The sequence below is a fragment of the Stenella coeruleoalba genome, assembly GCF_951394435.1.
Source record: "Stenella coeruleoalba genome assembly, contig: scaffold_85, whole genome shotgun sequence".
Lineage (NCBI taxonomy): Eukaryota > Metazoa > Chordata > Mammalia > Artiodactyla > Delphinidae > Stenella > Stenella coeruleoalba.
The window spans coordinates 940,920-966,970 of record NW_027646009.1 but is presented as its reverse complement, the minus strand read 5'-3'; the positions used below and the strand labels follow the sequence as shown (position 1 = coordinate 966,970).

The window sequence follows — 26,051 nt, the reverse complement described above, 5'->3', positions numbered from 1 at the left end:
ATTTACTTACAAAGCAATATCACTCAGCAATGAAATCTGTGTCATCAGGCCCTTAGCAGCATAATGAGTGGATTCAGGTATGATGATTCTAACTGAAGTAAGTCACAAAGAAAAAGAAACATCATAAGATATCAGTAATACACGGAATGTAAACTTGGCTACACAGGAACTGAATTACAGAACAGAACAGGGTCTCAAATTTAGAAAACCAACTTATGCTTGCTTAAGGGTAAAGGTGAGTTGGGGTGCTGCCTAAAACCAGAGATTGAAATGAGCACAGATAAAGTTCCTTAAGCCAAATATGGAATAGACAAGAGCTACTCCTTGCTCAACGAAATGGACTCAACACCGCATATTAAACGCCTAAGAATGTACCTGACTAGTAAGTATCCTAAAACCTATGGATTGTTATGTCTCCGAAAGAGAATCAAGCATGTGTACAGGGGCATAAACGCAGCAGTGATAGGATTGGAGAGGTTCGGTGAGCAAATGAAGACCCTTTGAAGTCATATTGCATGGTACCCATTACACGGGTCTTAACTCTCCAGGTTTAAGGTATTCTTCCTTCAGCTAAAACATGCATGTGGAACCCAAGTATGATCAACCATGTGAACGGGAGACGTGTTCAAATATGTCTCAGTTTTCCTCCCCTGGTACTCGGGTGCAACATTCCAGACGCTTTACTAACACTCTCCCCACTTGGAGAGTCAGCGCCTTTAACCTCCTGTTTGGCCCAGTTTGCAATTTCTGCGGAAGATGAACAGGAATAGCGAGAACCAATGAGAGACTAGCTGGAGGTGTCTGGACGGGCAAATTTAACTCTCATTTCCCACCAGGAAAAGGAAATAACCAAAGGCTCAGCGTGCCGTGCCGGAACCAGATTATGGCCTGAAGCCATCCTGCGGTGTTGCGGCCAGGTCACAAGAAAGCGAGTTGAAGAAAGGAGCTCAGGGGCACTGTAATGCACAAACCTGCAGAGTTATAAATGACAGCTATCGTCCAAAAATAGACTGAAGTAAGGCTGCCAAGAGGACTTGAAAGCGGGGCAGAATTGCAGGAAACCGATTTCAGGAGGTAGACTGGAATTGCATTGAAAGCATAGGAAAAGAGGCAGAACGTCCACAATGATGCACTTGGCCAAAAAGGGCGTATGCGTTTTTTCCTGAATATATTCAGGAAAAAACGCATACGCCCTTTTTGGCCAACCAAGCAAGCTTGCAAAGGAAATCTGCACTACAATGAAGTCTCACTTCCCCCCGGTCAAAAGGGCCATCTGAAAAAAGTGTAAAATCCAGAAAGGCAGGACAGGCCATGGAGAACTGGGAGCCTTGTTATGCTGATGGGCGGGATGTAAATTGCCAACAACCACTCGGGAGAAGTGTATGGTGTTTCCTGAAACATCTAAAAAACAAAGCAACAGAACCTAGGGCACTTCCACTTATGGTCCTATAGCTTAGGGAAATTAAAATCAAAAAGACACAGCCACCCCAAAGTTTGGAACGGCTCTGTTTACAAGAACCTCGTTTACAGTACAAGTTCAACATCGCAGAAAGTGAAAAATGGATAAAGAAGTTGTGGTATTTACTTACAAAGCAATATCACTCTGCAATGAAATCTGTGTCATCAGGCCCTTAGCAGCACAATGAGTGGATTCAGGTATGATGATTCTAACTGAAATAAGTCACACAGAAAAAGAAACATCATAAGATATCAGTAATACACGGAATGTAAACTTGGCTACACAGGAACTGAATTACAGAACAGAACAGGGTCTCAAATTTAGAAAACCAACTTATGCTTGCTTAAGGGTAAAGGTGAGTTGGGCTGCTGCATAAAACCAGAGATTGAAATGAGCACAGATAAAGTTCCTTAAGTCAAATATGGAATAGACAAGAGCTACTCCTTGCTCAACGAAATGGACTCAACACCGCATATTAAACGCCTAAGAATGTACCTGACTAGTAAGTATCTTAAAACCTATGGATTGCTATGTCTCCGAAAGAGAATCAAGCATGTGTACAGGGGCATAAACGCAGCAGTGATAGGATTGGAGAGGTTCGGTGAGCAAATGAAGACCCTTTGAATTCATATTGCATGGTACCCATTCCACGGGTTTCAACTACCCAGGTTTAAGGTATTCTTCCTTCAGCTAAAATATGCATGTGGAACCTAGAGTATGATCAACCATGTGATCGGGAGACGTGTTCAAATATGTCTCAGTTTTCGTACCCTGATCCTCGGGTGCAACATTCCAGACGCTTTACTAACACTCTCCCCACTTGGAGAGTCAGTCCCTTTAACCTCCTGTTTGTCCCCGTTTGCAATTTCTGCGGAAGATGAACAGGAATAGCGAGAACCAATGAGAGGCTAGCTGGAGGTGTCTGGACGGGCAAATTTAACTCTCATTTCCCACCAGGAAGAGGAATTAACCAAAGGCTCAGCGTGCCGTGCCGGAACCAGATTAGGGCCTGAAGCCATCCTGCGGTGTTGCGGCCAGCTCAAAAGAAAGCGAGTTGAAGAAAGGAGCTCAGGGTCTCTGTAATTCACAAACCTGCATAGTTATAAATGACAGCTATCGTCCAAAAATATACTGAAGTAAGGCTGCCAAGAGGACTTGAAAGCGGGGCAGAATTGCAGGATACCGATTTCAGGAGGTAGACTGGAATTGCATTGAAAGCATAGGAAAAGAGGCAGAACGTCCACAATGATGCACTGTGCCAAAAGGGCGTATGCGTTTTTTCCTGAATATATTCAGGAAAAAACGCATACGCCCTTTTTGGCCAACCAAGCAAGCTTGCAAAGGAAATCTGCACTACAATGAAGTCTCACTTCCCCCCGGTCAAAAGGGCCATCTGAAAAAAGTGTAAAACCCAGAAAGGCAGGACAGGCCATGGAGAACTGGGAGCCTTGTTATGCTGATGGGCGGGATGTAAATTGCCAACAGACACTCGGGAGATGTGTATGGTGTTTCCTGAAACATCTAAAAAACAAAGCAACAGAGCCTAGGGCACTTCCACTTATGGTCCTATAGCTTAGGGAAATTAATATCAAAAAGACACAGCAACCCCAAAATTTGGGATGGCTCTTTTTACAGAAATCTCTTCTACGGCACAAGTTAAATATCCCAGAGAGCAAATAATGGATAAAGAAGTTGCGGTACTTATGTACAACAGAATACCACTCAGCAATGAAATCTATGTCACCAGGCCCGTACCAGCATAATGAGTGCATTGAGGCACGATGATTCTAAGTGAAATAAGTCACACAGAAAAAGAAACATCATAAGGTATCACTAATACACAGAATGTGAACTTGGCTACACATGAACTGAATTACAAAACAGAACAGGGTCTCAAGTTTAGAAAACCAACTTATGCCTGCTTAAGGGGGAAGGTGAGTTGGGGTGCTGCATAAAAGCAGAGTTTGAAATTAGCACAGATACCGTTCCATAAGTCAAATATGTAATAGACAAGAGCTACCCCTTGCTCAACGAAATGGATTCAACAATGAGGTATCACCTCACACCTGGTAGAATAGGCATCATTGAAAATCTACAAACAAAAAATGCTGGAAAGGGTGTGGAGAAAAGGAACCCTCTTCCACTATTGTTGGGAATATAAATTGATACAGTCATTATGGAGAACAATATGGAATTTCTTAAGAAACTAACAATAGAATTAACATATGATACAGCAATCCCAGTACTGGACATATACCCAGACAAAACCATAAATCAAAAAGAGTCATTCACCGCAATGTTCATTGCATCACTATTTACAATATCGAGGTAATGGAAGCAACCTAAATGCCCACAGACAGACGAATGCATAAAGCTGTGGTACATATATAAAATGGAATAATACTCAGCCATGAAAAGGAATGAAATTGGGTCATTTGTAGAGACGTCGATGGATCTAGAGACTGTCATACAGAGTGAAGTAAGTCAGAAAGAGAAAAACAAATCTTGTATATTCATGCATATATGTGGAACCTAGAAAAACTGTACAGATTAACCATTTTGCAAGGCATAAATAGAGCAACAGATGTAGACAACAAACGTATGGACAACAAGGGGGGAAAGCTGTTGGGGGGGTGGTGGTGGGAGGAGTTGAGAGACTGGGATTGGCATGTATACATTTATATGTATAAAATAGATAACCAATAAGAACCTGCTGTATAAAAATATAAAATAAAATTCAAAATTAAAAAGAAGTAAAATTTAAAAAATAAAACAGAAAAAACAATTATTCCCTGCACATACATGTATTTATATGAATAAATTATTTCCATGCTTATATCTGTAAATACAAAAAAGAGGAATAAAATCTACCTTGAACCAAAAACGAAAAAGAGAAAAAAGACACAGAACCCACCAGTTACACAGAGGAAAACCGTATCAGGGCACTTGCTCCAGTTGTAAACAATTCTGAAGTTGGTCAGTGGTGGGGAATCGTCTCCCATTCAGCCAGCAGCCCCCACGCAACAAGCGTCCTCATTGCAAAGCTGGGGCACCGTGCCGAGGCATCTGTGAGTAAACGTGAGCTGAGCCCCAGGCCAGTTGCTGCTGAACTATTCCCACCCATCCCAGGTAAAACACCTGAATATATACAAGGACTTGAAAGCCTAGAGGAAGGGCCATAGAGCCACACGAGTGACAGCATGCCGGCCGACTTGGTGCCTGCAGGCCAGCCAGGATGGTCCTGGCCCTGGGTGCTCTTCTGGAAGATTTCCATTTCCCTGCCTGAGATACCCGTCCTGTCCCTGCCCCCACTGCTTTTTTCCTTCCTCACCTCTGCCCAGGGAGAAATTCCAGCAGCAGGTATGGGTGACACATCCTCTTCTTTAGCAGGTGGCAGCCTGGCAACTGCTGCAGAAAGTCCAGCAGAGCCCCACTCACACTGGGCCACCCACAAAGCCGTGGCCTCTCACTCCCTCCCACCAGCCCAGCCCCGAGACTGCTGACAGGGCAGAGAAAATGGCGTCAGGCACGGCTGCAGGGGCTCTTGCTGCCTGGAGTGGTATTTATATTGATCTCAACCCAGGCACACCTGGGGAGGGCTGGCCGGCACGGTAAGGCTGCCCAGGTCAGCCAATCATCACCCCTCAGGGGCTCACAGTTGCAGAAAATGGAACTTGCTGAACCGGCCAGGTCCAAGGAACAGGTGTGGGCTCCTGAGAGTCAGGATAGACAAGGGGCTGCAGCTTTGGCTTGTTTTCTAATCATTTTATCTGGCCCATGAGTGGGAGACAACTTCAAGAAAACCCTCTCCTAATGAGAGGAACCCAGGAGTCAGGGAGAGGAGGGGTGGGTGGTGGTTGGAGACAGAGGCCTGGTGCCCCGGGTGCAGTGGAAGTCTCTGGAAGACCAGGTGGAGGGAGGCCTCACGGAGTGATGCCCAGGGTCACAGACCTGTCGCAGCTGCTGTTTGTTAGTTCAAGTCCTGCTCTGAGGTGCTCTGTGTCAGCTCTGAGCGACAGGTGAGCTGGGGGTGCTCTGCAATGAGGGCTATGTGCACGGTTCCTGTGTGCCCAGCCCTGCCACGGTACCTGCAAGGGTAGCTCTGTATCCTGGGAGGGGCCTGACCACGAGAGCCCCGTGGGCTGGGGTGGGGGTGGGGTACCTGCCCAGGTGAGCTCCATATTCTGGGATTGGTCTGACCACGAGAGCCCCATGGGCTGCTGGGGACCTGGTAAAGGATGTCAGGACAGTCAGTGAAGCCACCGAGGATATACCTCCAGTTGCTCCTAATTCCTACACCCTGCTGGTCATTCTACCAACCACCAGGACATGGTATTCTGTATTAGTCTTCAATGATGCCTTCTTTTGTATTCCATTAGTCCCAGAGTCACAAGAAATTTTGGCTTGTGAGTGGCAGGACTCAACATACAACTAAAACAATACTTCCGGGCCGTCTGGCCCCAAGGGTGCAAAAATTCCCACACCATCTTTGGGGAAAGCTTAGCTAAAGACCTAAAAGTTCTACCTCTGGAAAAGGAAACCCTCCTTCAATATGCAGACGACATTCTGATCACCAGCCCTACTAAGGAGGCCTCTGAACTACCAAGCCAATAAAGGATAGAAGTTGTCCAAGAAAAAGCTCAAATATCACAGACTGCGGTGACCTGCCTGGGCTTCATTCTCACAGAAGGTCAGAGAAGCCCATCCCAGGAAAGGGAAGAAACCATTTTCAGCCTTACCCCTTTCTAAAACTAGAAGACAGCTTAGGGGTTCCTGGGGAGGCCAGGGTTTGCTGCTTCTGGATCCCTAGCTACAGTCTACTAGCTGGGCCTCTATATGAAACACTGAAAGGAAAAGATGATGATCCTTTTGAATAGAATCCAGAAGTGGCCTTTCAAGAATGGAAAGAGCAGTCAATTCAGACCCTTGCCCTGGAACTCCCTAATTTAGCTAAACCCTTTGACCTTTACATTCCCGGTGAAAGGTGAATCGCCATTGGAGAATTAGTGCAAAAACTGGGACCACTTGAAATGGAACAATGCAAGAATGCCATCCAGGTAGGATAAACTACGGTCACTAAGGGGCTTGGCCCACTGCCACATCTGGCCAAGATACTGGCGGTATCTAAAAACCTGGAAATCAGCAGCCCAAAAGGCCACCTCCCTCCTAAGGGAAAAGGACCCCACGTGGTGATCCTAACCACCAACCATGCCCTGAAGTTGCAGGGTTCGCTCCGTGGGCACACCGACCTCGAGTGAGGAGGCCCTCCAACTCCAACATCCAGAGAGATAACCGGGGGCAACAGGGCACCATGACGACTCATGTGAACATCACTTGACCTGGAGTTTCTCTCATAAAACAACAAGAGTGTGTCCCAAAAGAGTAGACTACTGCTTGCAGGACTTACTGCACCCAGAGGGGAGCTAATAATCTTGGCGGGGGAACAGTATACCACACTGTCACCATAGAAAAGCCTACAGACACCGTGATGATGGTGGCCAATAAGACCGGCTGGACTCCTGTTTACTTCAAAAGGCTGTTGACTCAGTAGCCATCATGGTCCTTGATCACCACTGACCCTGGACTGTCTGGGAGTTGAGCGGGCAGGGCTCTGACACCTGGTGCTGTTTGTACGTTAATTCAGGGGCCTAACTGAAGAAAGCGCAGACTACTGGTCAGAGCATCTAGGCTGGCAGAGACGGTCAGCCTAAGGTGGCCGAACAAATGTGGGGCGGGGTGAAACCGGCCCCCACAGCGTCTCTGCACATCTCTTTCCTGGACCCTTAAAGGTCATTAGAATCTATAACACTTCCAATGCTGGTGCTCAGGTGGACGAGCAGGGAGGCAGGGGTCCTGGGGACAATCAACGTCACCGGGAGGCTGCTGGGGAGAAGCTCTGACCCTCGCCCCAGGGTATGAGGGCTCCCAACTCAGCACTCAGCAGTTACAGAAGAAGGGTCTGCACCCTCAGCACTCCAAGAATGAGGAACGGGACAAAAGGCAGAGGAGGGGTTTGTCCCCAGCAAAGCCCATTAAAAATCCCTGGGAGATAAAAATAGAATCTGGGCAATAAAGTCAAGTCTAACCTTTTTTATCCTTTGTGCTTTGTCTAATTTCACGTGCTCCTAGGGTCCCGCATGCAGAGGTTCCACACTCGGCACTTCAGACCAGATTTCCTAGTGCAGAATGGCTGGGTCGACACCTCAGCTCCTGGGGTCCAGTGCAGACTCCACGATATAGAGCCTGAGCTACAGCCAACCCAGCCCTCGAGAGCTCCGCCGCCTCCCTCCCTCCCATTGACTCTGACAGGATCTCTACACAGCAGCCCAGCCCACAGCCCACGGGGTAGTGCATGCTCTCACCTTTCCATTCTCTGATCAAAATATAAAGTTTCCTTTGCTTGTGAACCAAACTCAGTCTCGATCTGTTGGCCCCAATGACACTGGGCAGGGGGACACTTGTTGGGGTCCACTCTGGAGGATCAGTAACAGAAATTGAGACTATTGTAACCTCAATGAACAGATGTGTGAGCCAAACTGTAGTTAACATAGAACAGTGTATAAGGCTCGGGTAAAATAAGATGTTTTTAACACTTCCATTTGATATTTCCATCACTTTTTATAAGCAAGTTCAGTGAAAAGGTTTGTCTTATTTGTCAGGTCAATATTAGAGAAACGAAGTGATTTCTTTCCAAGGATGTACAGCTAATAATCTTGGTTAAACCTTCAATCTTGTTTTAAATGCTTTTCCATTGAAAATGATACCTCTCTTTCAGCTCCCCCATTTCTGAGAAGTATAAAATCTTATAATTTATTATTACCAAAGGGGAAAGGTGGGAGGAGGGATAAATTAACAGTTTGGAATGAACACATACACACTGCTATGTATAAAATAGATCATCAACAAGGAACTACTGTATAGCACAGGGAACTACACTCAACATTTTGCAATAACCTATAAGGGGAAATAATCTGAAAAAGAATAGATATTTTTATTGACATCATCTATCAATGACAGTTAAAGTGTAGCCTAAGGGAAGCTGGTGGTGAGTGCTTCTGACCCTGAAGACTTCAATCATCTAAAGTTTGGACTCTGCCTACTTCCCAAGGCCCTTAATGAACATATGTGTAGCCGTAGCTTAAAAACTTGCCCAGTTTGGGTTTCGGGGAGACACTGATTTTGAAAAAGCCCTGGTGTTCTCCTTACATGAATGGGACTCTTCCTACTGCTAAAACATGTCTGTCACACCCAGAGGATGGTATACCGTCTGATCGGGAAGAGTTTGGAAAAGGCATCTCATCTCCTCATCTCCTGGTGCTCGGGTTCACCCCTCCAGCGTCTTTACTAACAGTCTCCCCACTTGGAGATGTCAGCACTGTCAACATCCTGTTGCGTACAGTTTGGAATTTGTCCAGAGGATGAAGCGGAAGGATGAGGAACAATGAGAGACAAGTCCTAGGTGTTCAGACAGGCACATGTCACTCTAATTTCCAATCAGGAAGACGAATTGACCAAAGGCTAAGGTTGCCCATGGAAACAGTATAGGGCTTGAGGAAATCCCGCTGCTTTGTGGCCAGTTCCCATAAACACGAGTTGAACAATGGAACTCAGGGGCAGTAAAATTCACAAAACTGCAGAGTTGAAAATATCCATCACTGAAAAATGTCTTGAGGAAAGTCAGAGAAAAGGACTTGTAAGCAAGGGAGAATGGCAGGAAAGGGATTTGAGGAGGTAGAAAGGACTCGCCATTAAGCACAAGAAAAGGAGCTGAACATTGCCAACATTGCAGTTGGCCAAAAAGGGTGTATGCGTTCTTTTCTGTATATATTCAAGAAAAGGGCATACACTTTTTTAGCCAACCAAACAAGTGGGCACTGGAAGTCAATACTACAAAAGATATCACTTCGCATCAGTCAGAAGAGCCATCCTCATAAAGCGTAAACAACAGAAATGCAGGACAGGGCAACGAGAAGAGGGAGCCCTGTGAGACTTATAGTGGAAATGTATATTGCCAACGGCCATTCTGGAGAAGTGTATTGTGTTTACTAAAGCATCTAAAAAATGAGCTACAGAGCATAGGGCACTTGCACTCATGGGCGTATATCTTGGGAAAAACAAAAATCGAGAGGACACAGGCACCCCAATGTTTACCCCCTCTCTGTTTAAAAGATCCTCGACTAGGATATAACTTAAATGTCTCTGGAGGGAAAAAATGGATAGAGATGTGGTACTTAGGTAGAGTGGAATATTATTCAGCCTGGAAATCAATGAAATATGGCCAGTTGTAACGACTCCGGAGGAGTTACGTATGATCATTCTAAGTGACAGAATTCAAAAAGAAAAAGACACATATCATAAGATATCACTTAAAGGTGGAATCCAAAATGGCTACACATGAAATAAATTACAAAACAAAAACATAGTCAAATATGTAGAAAACACGCATAAGGCTGCTAAACGGGAAAGGTGGGGAGGGGTGAGACATCATCCAGGAGGTTGAAATTAGCAAAGATACCATTCCAAATACCAAACTGATAATCAACAAGGCCTACACGGTAGCTAAAAGAACTGCACTCAGCACACTCAAGTCACCGGAAAAGAATATATACGACTGGTAAGAATCTGAAAAAGAATTTATTGATGTCTCTCTGTACGCGAATCAAGTGGATGTACAGCAGCAAGAAACAGAGCTTTGAAAATCAGCTGTAACCAATATAGTAATAAATTGAAAAAAATAAACGACAGAGAGACAGAGAAAACCTCTTACAACTTTTCCTCAGGGACGGTGATGCAACATGGATTGAACACATCTAGACCCACAGCAGGATGAGACATAAGGCTGGAAACTGTTTGCGCTAAGAGAAATGTGAGGTTGGGTGAGGAAATGCACACCCTTTAAAGTAATACTACCTGGTACCCATTCAATGGGTCCCAAATCTGCAGGTTCAAGGGATCTTCCTACAGCTAAAACATGCATGGAAAACCCAGAGGACTGTACACCATGTGATCGGGAGATGTGTCTAAAATGCACCTCATTTATCCTCTCCTGGTGCTCCTGTTCACCATTCCAGCCACACTACTTAGAATCTCCCCACTTGGAGAATCAGCACATTTAAACTTCTGTTTCACACATTTTGCAAATTGTGAGGAGGATGAACGGGAAGAGGGGGAACCAATGAGAGAAGAGTTGTAGGGGTTTGGACGGGCACATATCACTCTAATTTCCCATTAAGAATAAGAATTAAAGAAAGGCTCAGCCTGCCTCGCCGGAGCCAAAATAGGGCCTGAAGCAATCCTGCGGGTTTGAGGCCAGCTCACAAAAGAGCAACTTAAAAAATGGAGCTCAGGGTCACTGCAATTCACAAACCTGCAGAGTTATAAATGAAAACTAACATCCAAAAATATGTTGAGGTAAGGCAAAGAAGAGGATCTGAATGCAAGACAGAATTGCAAGAAACAGATTTCAAGAGATAGATTGGACTCGTCTTTAACGCACATGAAAAGCGGCAGAATTTCGACAATGATGCAGTTGGCCCAAAAGGGCGTATGCGTTTTTTCCTGATTATATCCAGGAAAAAACGCATACGCACTTTATGGGCAACGAAGCAAGCAAGCAATGCAAATGTGCACAACAAAGAAGTCTCACTTCCCACCGGTCAAAAGGGCCATCCTAAAAAATTGTAAAAACCAGAAATGCAGGACAGGCCATGGAGAACAGGGAGCCTTTATACGCTGATGGGCAGTGTGTGAACTGCCAAGAGCCACTCTGGAGAAGTGTATGGTGGTTCCTAAATCATCTAAAAAACAGAGCTACAGAGCATAGGACACTTCCAATCATGGGAGTATATCTAGGGAAGTCTAAAAATCAACAAGACACAAGCACACCACAGTTTAGGGCTACTCTGTTTACAAGAACCTCAACTTCAGTACACCTTAAATATCCCAGGAAAGAGAACAATGGATAAAGAAGATGTGGTACTTATGTACAATGGAATATCTCTTCACCATGAAATCAATGTAATAAGGCTAGTAGAAGGATAAAGAGTGGATTTAGGTCCAATAATACTACTTGAAATAAGTCAAACAGAAAAAGAAACATATCATAAGATATCACTTATAGAGGGAGGGTAAATATGGCTGCACAAGAAATGAATTACAGAACAGAACAGTGTCTCACATTTAGAAAACACACTTATGTCAGCTTAAGGGGAAAGGAGAGGTGGGGTGATGCATAAAACCAGAGTTTGAAATTAGCACAGATACCGTTCAATAAACCAAATAGGTATTAGACAAGATCTACACCTTGCTCAATGAACAGGCCTCAACACACCCTATACACCGCAGAGAAATATATCTGAGGAATAAGAATCTTAAAACCCATGTATTGATATATCTCCATAAGGGAATCAAGTGTGTGCAGAGCGGCACAAACACAGCAGTGAAAAGGAGCTAAACCCCATTATAGAAATAAATTTTAAAAACAAAACGCTGAAACAATGAAAGAGAGAAAAATTCTTACAAAATTCGCTCAGGGGCTGTGATGCAACCTGGATTGACCACATATAAACCCACAGCTGGATAAGACATAAGGCTGGACACTTGGGGCTGACAGGATTGGTGAGCTTTGGTGAGCAACTGCCGAAAGTTTAATGCAATACTTCATGCTACTCAGTCCAAGGGTCCCAACACTCCAGGTTGAAGGGAATCTTCCTACAGCTAAACCATGCTTGGGAAACCCAGCGACTGGTATACCATATGATCGGGAAAGGTTTCTAAAACGCACCTCATTTTTCCTCTCCTGGGGCTCCGGATCGACATTCCAGCCGCTTTACTAACAACATCCCCACATGGAGTCAATGCCTTTAAGTTCTGGTATCGCACAGTCTGCAGTTAGTGCAGAGGATGAATGGGAATAGGGGGAACCAGTGAGAAACTAGCTGTAGCGGTTTCAATGGGCACATGTCACTCTAATATCACATCAGTAAGAAGAATTAACCAAAGGCACAGCAGGTGCCCCAGAAGAAAAATAGGGCTTCAAGGAATCCTGTGGTTATGGGGCAATACCACAAAAATAAGAGCTAAAAAATGGAGCTAAGGGCCACTGCAATTCAAAAACCTGCAGAGTTATAAAGGCCAACTATTTTTAAAAAATATATTGAGGTAAGGCTATGAAGAGGCATTGAAAGCAAGGCAGAATTGCAGGAAACCGATTTCAGGAGGTAGACAGGAATTGCATTGAAAGCATATGAAGAGAGTCAGAAACTCGACAATGATGCACTTGGCCAAAAAGGGCGTATGCGTTTTTTCCTGAATATATTCAGGAAAAAACGCATACGCACTTTTTGGCCAACCAAGCAAGCTTGCAAAGGAAATCTGCACTACAATGAAGTCTCATTTCCACCTGGTCAAAAGGGCCATCTGAAAAAAGTGTAAAATCCATAAAGGCACGACAGGCCATGGAGAACTGGGAGCCTTCTTATGCTGATGGGCGGGATGTAAATTGCCAACAGCCACTCTGGAGAAGTGTATGGTGTTTCCTGAAACATCTAAAAAACAAAGCAAAAGAACCTAGGGCACTTCCACTTATGGTCCTATAACTTAGGGAAATTAAAATCAAAAAGACACAGCCAACCCAAAGTTTGGGACGGCTCTGTTTACAAGAACCTCGTTTACAGTACAAGTTCAATATCGCAGAAAGTGAAAAATGGATAAAGAACTTGTGGTACTTACGTACAATGCAATATCACTCAGCAATAAAATCTATGTCATCAGGCCCGTAGCAGCATAATGAGTGGATTCAGGTATGATGATTCGAACTGAAATAAGTAACACAGAAAAGAAACATCATAAGGTATCACTAATACACAGAATGTGAACTTGGCTACACATGAACTGAATTACAAAACAGAACAGTGTCTCAAGTTTAGAAAACCAACTTATGCATGCTTAAGGGGGAAGGTGAGTTGGGGTGCTGCATAAAACCAGAGATTGAAATGAGCACAGATAAAGTTCCTTAAGCCAAATATAGAATAGACAAGAGCTACTCCTTGCTCAACGAAATGGACTCAACACCGCATATTAAACGCCTAAGAATGTACCTGACTAGTAAGTATCTTAAAACCTATGTATTGCTATGTCTCCAAAAGAGAATCAAGCGTGTGTACAGGGGCATAAACGCAGCAGTGATAGGATTGGAGAGGTTCGGTGAGCAAATGAAGACCCTTTGAAGTCATATTGCATGGTACCCATTACACGGGTCTCAACTCTCCAGGTTTAAGGTATTCTTCCTTCAGCTAAAACATGCAGGTGGAACCCAGAGTATGATCAACCGTGTGAACGGGAGACATGTTCAAATATGTCTCAGTTTTCCTCCCCTGGTACTCGGGTGCAACATTCCAGACGCTTTACTAACACTCTCCCCACTTGGAGAGTCAGCACCTTTAACCTCCTGTTTGGCCCCGTTTGCAATTTCTGCGGAAGATGAACAGGAATAGGGAGAACCAATGAGAGCCTAGCTGGAGGTGTCTGGACGGGCAAATTTAACTCTCATTACCCACCAGAGAGAGGAAATAACCAAAGGCTCAGCATGCCGTGCCGGAACCCGATTAGGGCCTGAAGCCATCCAGCGGTGTTGCAGCCAGCTCACAAGAAAACGAGTTGAAGAAAGGAGCTCAGGGGCACTGTAATTCACAAACCTGCAGAGTTATAAATGACAGCTATCGTCCAAAAATAGACTGAAGTAAGGCTACCAAGAGGACTTGAAAGCCGGGCAGAATTGCAGGAAACCGATTTCAGGAGGTAGACTGGAATTGCATTGAAAGCATAGGAAAAGAGGCAGAACGTCCACAATGATGCACTTGGCCAAAAAGGGCGTATGCGTTTTTTCCTGAATATATTCAGGAAAAAACGCATACGCACTTTTTGGCCAACCAAGCAAGCTTGCAAAGGAAATCTGCACTACAATGAAGTCTCACTTCCCCCCCGGTCAAAAGGGCCATCTGAAAAAAGTGTAAAATCCAGAAAGGCAGGACAGGCCATGGAGAACTGGGAGCCTTGTTATGCTGATGGGCGGGATGTAAATTGCCAACAGACACGTGGGAGAAGTGTATGGTGTTTCCTGAAACATCTAAAAAACAAAGCAACAGAGCCTAGGGCACTTCCACTTATGGTCCTATAGCTTAGGGAAATTAAAATCAAAAAGACACAGCCACCCCAAAGTTTGGAACGGCTTCGTTTACAAGAACCTCGTTTACCGTACAAGTTCAATATCACAGAAAGTGAAAAATGGATAAAGAACTTGTGGTACTTACGTACAATGCAGTATCACTCAGCAATGAAATCTATGTCATCAGGCCCGTAGCAGCATAATGAGTGGATTCAGGTACGATGATTCTAACTGAAATAATTCACAAAGAAAAAGAAACATCATAAGATATCAGTAATACACGGAATGTAAACTTGGCTACACAGGAACTGCATTCCAAAACAGAAAAGGGTCTCAAATTTAGAAAACCAACTTATGCTTGCTTAAGGGGAAAGGTGAGTTGGGGTGCTGCATAAAACCAGAGATTGAAATGAGCACAGATAAAGTTCCTTAAGCCAAATATGGAATAGACAACAGCTACTCCTTGCTCAACGAAATGGACTCAACACCCCATATTAAATGCCAAAGAATGTACCTGACTAGTAAGTATCTTAAAACCTATGGATTGCTATGTCTCCGAAAGAGAATCAAGCATGTGTACAGGGGCATAAACGCAGCAGTGATAGGATTGGAGAGGTTCGGTGAGCAAATGAAGACCCTTTGAAGTCATATTGCATGGTACCCATTCCACGGGTTTCAACTACCCAGGTTTAAGGTATTCTTCCTTCAGCTAAAACATGCATGTGGAACCCAGAGTATGATCAACCATGTGATCGGGAGACGTGTTCAAATATGTCTCAGTTTTCGTACCCTGGTACTCGGGTGCAACATTCCAGACGCTTTACTAACACTCTCCCGACTTGGAGAGTCAGTCCCTTTAACCTCCTGTTTGGCCCAGTTTGCAATTTCTGCGGAAGATGAACAGGAATAGCGAGAACCAATGAGAGACTAGCTGGAGGTGTCTGGACGGGCAAATTTAACTCTCATTTCCCACCAGGAAGAGGAATTAACCAAAGGCTCAGCGTGCCGTGCCGGAACCAGATTAGGGCCTGAAGCCATCCTGCGGTGTTGCGGCCAGCTCACAAGAAAGCGAGTTGAAGAAAGGAGCTCAGGGGCACTGTAATTCACAAACCTGCAGAGTTATAAATGACAGCTATCGTCCAAAAATAGACTGAAGTAAGGCTGCCAAGAGGACTTGAAAGCGGGGCAGAATTGCAGGAAACCGATTTCAGGAGGTAGACTGGAATTGCATTGAAAGCATAGGAAAAGAGGCAGAACGTCCACAATGATGCACTTGGCCAAAAAGGGCGTATGCGTTTTTTCCTGAATATATTCAGGAAAAAACGCATACGCCCTTTTTGGCCAACCAAGCAAGCTTGCAAAGGAAATCTGCACTACAATGAAGTCTCACTTCCCCCCGGTCAAAAGGGCCATCTGAAAAAAGTGTAAAATCCAGAAAGGCAGGACAGGCCATGGAGAACTGGGAGCCTTGTTATGCTGATCGGCGGGATGTAAATTGCCAACAACCACTCCGGAGAAGTGTATGGTGTTTCCTGAAACATCTAAAAAACAAAGCAACAGAACCTAGGGCACTTCCACTTATGGTTCTATAGCTTAGGGAAATTAAAATCAAAAAGACACAGCCACCCCAAAGTTTGGAACAGCTCTGTTTACAGGAACCTCGTTTACAGTACAAGTTCAACATCGCAGAAAGTGAAAAATGGATAAAGAACTTGTGGTATTTACTTACAAAGCAATATCACTCAGCAATGAAATCTGTGTCATCAGGCCCTTAGCAGCACAATGAGTGGATTCAGGTATGATGATTCTAACTGAAATAAGTCACACAGAAAAAGAAACATCATAAGATATCAGTAATACACGGAATGTAAACTTGGCTACACAGGAACTGAATTACAGAACAGAACAGGGTCTCAAATTTAGAAAACCAACTTATGCTTGCTTAAGTGGAAAGGTGAGTTGGGGTGCTGCATAAAACCAGAGATTGAAATGAGCACAGATAAAGTTCCTTAAGCCAAATATGGAATAGACAAGAGCTACTCCTTGCTCAACGAAATGGACTCAACACCGCATATTAAACGCCTAAGAATGTACCTGTCTAGTAAGTATCTTAAAACCTATGGATTGCTATGTCTCCGAAAGAGAATCAAGCATGTGTACAGGGGCAGAAACGCAGCAGTGATAGGATTGGAGAGGTTCGTGAGCAAATGAAGACCCTTTGAAGTCATATTGCATGGTACCCATTCCACGGGTTTCAACTACCCAGGTTTTAGGTATTCTTCCTTCAGCTAAAACATGCATGTGGAACCCAGAGTATGATCAACCATGTGATCGGGAGACGTGTTCAAATATGTCTCAGTTTTCGTACCCTGGTACTCGGGTGCAACATTCCAGACGCTTTACTAACACTCTCCCGACTTGGAGAGTCAGTCCCTTTAACCTCCTGTTTGGCCCAGTTTGCAATTTCTGCGGAAGATGAACAGGAATAGCGAGAACCAGTGAGAGACTAGCTGGAGGTTTCTGGACGGGCAAATTTAACTCTCATTTCCCACCAGGAAGAAGAATTAACCAAAGGCTCAGCGTGCCGTGCCGGAACCAGATTAGGGCCTGAAGCCATCCTGCGGTGTTGCGGCCAGCTCACAAGAAAGCGAGTTGAAGAAAGGAGCTCAGGGTCACTGTAATTCACAAACCTGCAGAGTTATAAATGACAGCTATCGTCCAAAAATAGACTGAAGTAAGGCTGCCAAGAGGACTTGAAAGCGGGGCAGAATTGCAGGAAACCGATTTCAGGAGGTAGACTGAAATTGCATTGAAAGCATAGGAAAAGAGGCAGAACGTCCACAATGATGCACTTGGCCAAAAAGTGCGTATGCGTTTTTTCCTGAATATATTCAGGAAAAACGCATACGCCCTTTTTGGCCAACCAAGCAAACTTGCAAAGGAAATCTGCACTACAATGAAGTCTCACTTCCCCCCGGTCAAAAGGGCCATCTGAAAAAAGTGTAAAATCCATAAAGGCACGACAGGCCATGGAGAACTGGGAGCCTTCTTATGCTGATGGGCGGGATGTAAATTGCCAACAGCCACTCTGGAGAAGTGTATGGTGTTTCCTGAAACATCTAAAAAACAAAGCAACAGAGCCTAGGGCACTTCCACTTATGGTCCTATAGCTTAGGGAAATTAAAATCAAAAAGACACAGCCACCCCAAAGTTTGGGACGCCTCTGTTTACAAGAACCTCGTTTACAATACAAGTTCAACATCGCAGAAAGTGAAAAATGGATAAAGAAGTTGTGATATTTACTTACAAAGCAATATCACTCAGCAATGAAATCTGTGTCATCAGGCCCTTAGCAGCACAATGAGTGGATTCAGGTATGATGATTCTAACTGAAATAAGTCACACAGAAAAAGAAACATCATAAGATATCAGTAATACACGGAATGTAAACTTGGCTACACAGGAACTGAATTACAGAACAGAACAGGGTCTCAAATTTAGAAAACCAACTTATTCTTGCTTAAGGGTAAAGGTGAGTTGGGGTGCTGCATAAAACCAGAGATTGAAATGAGCACAGATAAAGTTCCTTAAGCCAAATATGGAATAGACAAGAGCTACTCCTTGCTCAATGAAATGGACTCAACACCGCATATTAAACGCCTAAGAATGTACCTGACTAGTAAGTATCTTAAAACCTATGGATTGCTATGTCTCCGATAGAGAATCAAGCATGTGTACAGGGGCATAAACGCAGCAGTGATAGGATTGGAGAGGTTCGGTGAGCAAATGAAGACCCTTTGAAATCATATTGCATGGTACCCATTACACGGGTCTTAACTCTCCAGGTTTAAGGTATTCTTCCTTCAGCTAAAACATGCATGTGGAACCCAAGTATGATCAACCATGTGAACGGGAGACGTGTTCAAATATGTCTCAGTTTTCCTCCCCTGGTACTCGGGTGCAACATTCCAGATGCTTTAATAACACTCTCCCCACTTGGAGAGTCAGCGCCTTTAACCTCCTGTTTGGCCCAGTTTGCAATTTCTGCGGAAGATGAACAGGAATAGCGAGAACCAATGAGAGACTAGCTGGAGGTGTCTGGACGGGCAAATTTAACTCTCATTTCCCACCAGGAAGAGGAATTAACCAAAGGCTCAGCGTGCCGTGCCGGAACCAGATTAGGGCCTGAAGCCATCCTGCGGTGTTGCGGCCAGGTCACAAGAAAGCGAGTTGAAGAAAGGAGCTCAGGGGCACTGTAATTCACAAACCTGCAGAGTTATAAATGACAGCTATCGTCCAAAAATAGACTGAAGTAAGGCTGCCAAGAGGACTTGAAAGCGGGGCAGAATTGCAGGAAACCGATTTCAGGAGGTAGACTGGAATTGCATTGAAAGCATAGGAAAAGAGGCAGAACGTCCACAATGATGCACTTGGCCAAAAAGGGCGTATGCGTTTTTTCCTGAATATATTCAGGAAAAAACGCATACGCCCTTTTTGGCCAACCCAGCAAGCTTGCAAAGGAAATCTGCACTACAATGAAGTCTCACTTCCCCCCGGTCAAAAGGGCCATCTGAAAAAAGTGTAAAATCCAGAAAGGCAGGACAGGCCATGGAGAACTGGGAGCCTTGTTATGCTGATGGGCGGGATGTAAATTGCCAACAGACACTCTGGAGAAGTGTATGGTGTTTCCTGAAACATCTAAAAAACAAAGCAACAGAGCCTAGGGCACTTCCACTTATGGTCCTATAGCTTAGGGAAATTAAAATCAAAAAGACACAGCCACCCCAAAGTTTGGAACAGCTCTGTTTACAAGAACCTCGTGTACAGTACAAGTTCAACATCGCAGAAATTGAAAAATGGATAAAGAACTTGTGGTATTTACTTACAAAGCAATATCACTCAGCAATGAAATCTGTGTCATCAGGCCCTTAGCAGCACAATGAGTGGATTCAGGTATGATGATTCTAACTGAAATAAGTCACACAGAAAAAGAAACATCATAAGATATCAGTAATACACGGAATGTAAACTTGGCTACACAGGAACTGAATTACAGAACAGAACAGGGTCTCAAATTTAGAAAACCAACTTATTCTTGCTTAAGGGTAAAGGTGAGTTGGGGTGCTGCATAAAACCAGAGATTGAAATGAGCACAGATAAAGTTCCTTAAGCCAAATATGGAATATACAAGAGCTACTCCTTGCTCAACGAAATGGACTCAACACCCCATATTAAACGCCTAAGAATGTACCTGACTAGTAAGTATCTTAAAACCTATGGATTGCTATGTCTCTGAAAGAGAATCAAGCATGTGTACAGGGGCATAAACGCAGCAGTGCTAGGATTGGAGAGGTTCGGTGAGCAAATGAAGACCCTTTGAAGTCATATTGCATGGTACCCATTCCACAGGTTTCAACTACCCAGGTTTAAGGTATTCTTCCTTCAGCTAAAACATGCATGTGGAACCTAGAGTATGAGCAACCATGTGATCGGGAGACGTGTTCAAATATGTCTCAGTTTTCCTCCCCTGGTACTCGGGTGCAACATTCCAGACGCTTTACTAACACTCTCCCCACTTGGAGAGTCAGTCCCTTTAACCTCCTGTTTGGCTCAGTTTGCAATTTCTGCGGAAGATGAACAGGAATAGCGAGAACCAATGAGAGGCTAGCTGGAGGTGTCTGGACGGGCAAATTTAACTCTCATTTCCCAACAGGAAGAGGAAATAACCAAAGGCTCAGCGTGCCGTACCGGAACCAGATTAGGGCCTGAAGCCATCCTGCGGTGTTGCGGCCAGGTCACAAGAAAGCGAGTTGAAGAAAGGAGCTCAGGGGCACTGTAATTCACAAACCTGCAGAGTTATAAATGACAGCTATCGTCCAAATATAGACTGAAGTAAGGCTGCCAAGAGGACTTGAAAGCGGGGCAGAATTGCAGGAAACCGATTTCAGGAGGTAGACTGGAATTGCATTGAAAGCATAGGAAAAGAGGCAGAACGTCCACAATGATGCACTTGGCCAAAAAGGGCGTATACGGTTTTTCCTGAATATATTCAGGAAAAAACGCATACGCCCTTTTTGGCCAACCAAGCAAGCTTGCAAAGGAAATCTGCACTACAATGAAGTCTCACTTCCCCCCGGTCAAAAGGGCCATCTGAAAAAAGTGTAAAATCCAGAAAGGCAACAGGCCATTGAGAACTGGGAGCCTTGTTATGCTGATGGGCGGGATGTAAATTGCCAACAGACACTCGGGAGAAGTGTATGGTGTTTCCTGAAACATCTAAAAAACAAAGCAACAGAGCCTAGGGCACTTCCACTTATGGTCCTATAGCTTAGGGAAATTAAAATCAAAAAGACACAGCCACCCCAAAGTTTGGAACGGCTCTGTTTACAAGAACCTCGTTTACAGTACAAGTTCAACATCGCAGAAAGTGAAAAATGGATAAAGAAGTTGTGGTATTTACTTACAAAGCAATATCACTCAGCAAAGAAATCTGTGTCATCAGGCCCTTAGCAGCACAGTGAGTGGATTCAGGTATGATTATTCTAACTGAAATAAGTCACACAGAAAAAGAAACATCATAAGATATCAGTAATACACGGAATGTAAACTTGGCTACACAGGAACTGAATTACAGAACAGAACAGGGTCTCAAATTTAGAAAACCAACTTATTCTTGCTTAAGGGTAAAGGTGAGTTGGGGTGCTGCATAAAACCAGAGATTGAAATGAGCACAGATAAAGTTCCTTAAGCCAAATATGGAATAGACAAGAGCTACTCCTTGCTCAACGAAATGGACTCAACACCCCATATTAAACGCCTAAGAATGTACCTGACTAGTAAGTATCTTAAAACCTATGGATTGCTATGTCTCCGAAAGAGAATCAAGCATGTGTACAGGGGCATAAATGCAGCAGTGATAGGATTGGAGAGGTTCAGTGAGCAAATGAAGACCCTTTGAAGTCATATTGCATGGTACCCATTCCACGGGTTTCAACTACCCAGGTTTAAGGTATTCTTCCTTCAGCTAAAACATGCATGTGGAACCTAGAGTATGATCAACCATGTGATCGGGAGACGTGTTCAAATATGTCTCAGTTTTCCTCCCCTGGTACTCGGGTGCAACATTCCAGACGCTTTACTAACACTCTCCCCACTTGGAGAGTCAGCGCCTTTAACCTCCTGTTTGGCCCAGTTTGCAATTTCTGCGGAAGATGAACAGGAATAGCGAGAACCAATGAGAGGCTAGCTGGAGGTGTCTGGACGGGCAAATTTAACTCTCATTTCCCACCAGGAAGAGGAAATAACCAAAGGCTCAGCGTGCCGTGCCGGAACCAGATTAGGGCCTGAAGCCATCCTGCGGTGTTGCGGCCAGCTCACAAGAAAGCGAGTTGAAGAAAGGAGCTCAGGGGCACTGTAATTCACAAACCTGCAGAGTTATAAATGACAGCTATCGTCCAAAAATAGACTGAAGTAAGGCTGCCAAGAGGACTTGAAAGCGGGGCAGAATTGCAGGAAACCGATTTCAGGAGGTAGACTGGAATTGCATTGAAAGCATAGGAAAAGAGGCAGAACGTCCACAATGATGCACTTGGCCAAAAAGGGCGTATGCATTTTTTCCTGAATATATTCAGAAAAAAACGCATACGCCCATTTTGGCCAACCAAGCAAACTTGCAAAGGAAATCTGCACTACAATGAAGTCTCACTTCCCTCTGGTCAAAAGGGCCATCTGAAAAAAGTGTAAAATCCAGAAAGGCAGGACAGGCCATGGAGAACTGGGAGCCTTGTTATGCTGATGGGCGGGATGTAAATTGCCAACAGACACTCGGGAGAAGTGTATGGTGTTTCCTGAAACATCTAAAAAACAAAGCATCAGAGCCTAGGGCACTGCAACTTATGGTCCTATAGCTTAGGGAAATTAAAATCAAAAAGACACAGCCACCCCAAAGTTTGGGACGCCTCTGTTTACAAGAACCTCGTTTACAGTACAAGTTCAACATCGCAGAAAGTGAAAAATGGATAAAGAAGTTGTGGTATTTACTTACAAAGCAATATCACTCAGCAATGAAATCTGTGTCATCAGGCCCTTAGCATCACAATGAGTGGATTCAGGTATGATGATTCTAACTGAAATAAGTCACACAGAAAAAGAAACATCATAAGATATCAGTAATACACGGAATGTAAACTTGGCTACACAGGAACTGAATTACAGAACAGAACAGGGTCTCAAATTTAGAAAACCAACTTATGCTTGCTTAAGGGGAAAGGTGAGTTGGGGTGCTGCATAAAACCAGAGATTGAAATGAGCACAGATAAAGTTCCTTAAGCCAAATATGGAATAGACAAGAGCTACTCCTTGCTCAACGAAATGGACTCAACACCGCATATTAAACGCCTAAGAATGTACCTGTCTAGTAAGTATCTTAAAACCTATGGATTGCTATGTCTCCGAAAGAGAATCAAGCATGTGTACAGGGGCAGAAACGCAGCAGTGATAGGATTGGAGAGGTTCGTGAGCAAATGAAGACCCTTTGAAGTCATATTGCATGGTACCCATTCCACGGGTTTCAACTACCCAGGTTTTAGGTATTCTTCCTTCAGCTAAAACATGCATGTGGAACCCAGAGTATGATCAACCATGTGATCGGGAGACGTGTTCAAATATGTCTCAGTTTTCGTACCCTGGTACTCGGGTGCAACATTCCAGACGCTTTACTAACACTCTCCCGACTTGGAGAGTCAGTCCCTTTAACCTCCTGTTTGGCCCAGTTTGCAATTTCTGCGGAAGATGAACAGGAATAGCGAGAACCAGTGAGAGACTAGCTGGAGGTTTCTGGACGGGCAAATTTAACTCTCATTTCCCACCAGGAAGAAGAATTAACCAAAGGCTCAGCGTGCCGTGCCGGAACCAGATTAGGGCCTGAAGCCATCCTGCGGTGTTGCGGCCAGCTCACAAGAAAGCGAGTTGTAGAAAGGAGCTCAGGGTCACTGTAATTCACAAACCTGCAGAGTTATAAATGACAGCTATCGTCCAAAAATAGACTGAAGTAAGGCTGCCAAGAGGACTTGAAAGCGGGGCAGAATTGCAGGAAACCGATTTCAGGAGGTAGACTGAAATTGCATTGAAAGCATAGGAAAAGAGGCAGAACGTCCACAATGATGCACTTGGCCAAAAAGGGCGTATGCGTTTTTTCCTGAATATATTCAGGAAAAACGCATACGCCCTTTTTGGCCAACCAAGCAAGCTTGCAAAGGAAATCTGCACTACAATGAAGTCTCACTTCCCCCCGGTCAAAAGGGCCATCTGAAAAAAGTGTAAAATCCATAAAGGCACGACAGGCCATGGAGAACTGGGAGCCTTGTTATGCTGATGGGCGGGATGTAAATTGCCAACAGCCACTCTGGAGAAGTGTATGGTGTTTCCTGAAACATCTAAAAAACAAAGCAACAGAGCCTAGGGCACTTCCACTTATGGTCCTATAGCTTAGGGAAATTAAAATCAAAAAGACACAGCCACCCCAAAGTTTGGGACGCCTCTGTTTACAAGAACCTCGTTTACAATACAAGTTCAACATCGCAGAAAGTGAAAAATGGATAAAGAAGTTGTGATATTTACTTACAAAGCAATATCACTCAGCAATGAAATCTGTGTCATCAGGCCCTTAGCAGCACAATGAGTGGATTCAGGTATGATGATTCTAACTGAAATAAGTCACACAGAAAAAGAAACATCATAAGATATCAGTAATACACGGAATGTAAACTTGGCTACACAGGAACTGAATTACAGAACAGAACAGGGTCTCAAATTTAGAAAACCAACTTATTCTTGCTTAAGGGTAAAGGTGAGTTGGGGTGCTGCATAAAACCAGAGATTGAAATGAGCACAGATAAAGTTCCTTAAGCCAAATATGGAATAGACAAGAGCTACTCCTTGCTCAATGAAATGGACTCAACACCGCATATTAAACGCCTAAGAATGTACCTGACTAGTAAGTATCTTAAAACCTATGGATTGCTATGTCTCCGATAGAGAATCAAGCATGTGTACAGGGGCATAAACGCAGCAGTGATAGGATTGGAGAGGTTCGGTGAGCAAATGAAGACCCTTTGAAGTCATATTGCATGGTACCCATTACACGGGTCTTAACTCTCCAGGTTTAAGGTATTCTTCCTTCAGCTAAAACATGCATGTGGAACCGAAGTATGATCAACCATGTGAACGGGAGACGTGTTCAAATATGTCTCAGTTTTCCTCCCCTGGTACTCGGGTGCAACATTCCAGACGCTTTACTAACACTCTCCCCACTTGGAGAGTCAGCGCCTTTAACCTCCTGTTTGGCCCAGTTTGCAATTTCTGCGGAAGATGAACAGGAATAGCGAGAACCAATGAGAGGCTAGCTGGAGGTGTCTGGACGGGCAAATTTAACTCTCATTTCCCACCAGGAAGAGGAAATAACCAAAGGCTCAGCGTGCCGTGCCGGAACCAGATTAGGGCCTGAAGCCATCCTGCGGTGTTGCGGCCAGCTCACAAGAAAGCGAGTTGAAGAAAGGAGCTCAGGGGCACTGTAATTCACAAACCTGCAGAGTTATAAATGACAGCTATCGTCCAAAAATAGACTGAAGTAAGGCTGCCAAGAGGACTTGAAAGCGGGGCAGAATTGCAGGAAACCGATTTCAGGAGGTAGACTGGAATTGCATTGAAAGCATAGGAAAAGAGGCAGAACGTCCACAATGATGCACTTGGCCAAAAAGGGCGTATGCATTTTTTCCTGAATATATTCAGAAAAAAACGCATACGCCCATTTTGGCCAACCAAGCAAACTTGCAAAGGAAATCTGCACTACAATGAAGTCTCACTTCCCTCTGGTCAAAAGGGCCATCTGAAAAAAGTGTAAAATCCAGAAAGGCAGGACAGGCCATGGAGAACTGGGAGCCTTGTTATGCTGATGGGCGGGATGTAAATTGCCAACAGACACTCGGGAGAAGTGTATGGTGTTTCCTGAAACATCTAAAAAACAAAGCATCAGAGCCTAGGGCACTGTAACTTATGGTCCTATAGCTTAGGGAAATTAAAATCAAAAAGACACAGCCACCCGAAAGTTTGGGACGCCTCTGTTTACAAGAACCTCGTTTACAGTACAAGTTCAACATCGCAGAAAGTGAAAAATGGATAAAGAAGTTGTGGTATTTACTTACAAAGCAATATCACTCAGCAATGAAATCTGTGTCATCAGGCCCTTAGCAGCACAATGAGTGGATTCAGGTATGATGATTCTAACTGAAATAAGTCACACAGAAAAAGAAACATCATAAGATATCAGTAATACACGGAATGTAAACTTGGCTACACAGGAACTGAATTACAGAACAGAACAGGGTCTCAAATTTAGAAAACCAACTTATGCTTGCTTAAGGGGAAAGG

General features: G+C 44.2%; 1 long non-coding RNA gene across 6 annotated transcripts in view; it reads right to left on the bottom strand.

Moving 5' to 3' along the window:
- The window catches only part of LOC307181396, a 531,327-nt gene that overhangs the window by 233,689 nt on the left and 271,587 nt on the right, over positions 1-26,051 (bottom strand). Inside the window, exon 4 of one of the 6 annotated variants that reach the window (XR_013826659.1) lies at positions 1,510-1,667. The exons of the other annotated variants lie outside the window; for them this stretch is intronic. This is a non-coding gene — a long non-coding RNA (uncharacterized lncRNA). Of the gene's footprint in view, positions 1-1,509; positions 1,668-26,051 lie in introns of those variants that run through there. 6 annotated transcript variants of the gene reach the window in all.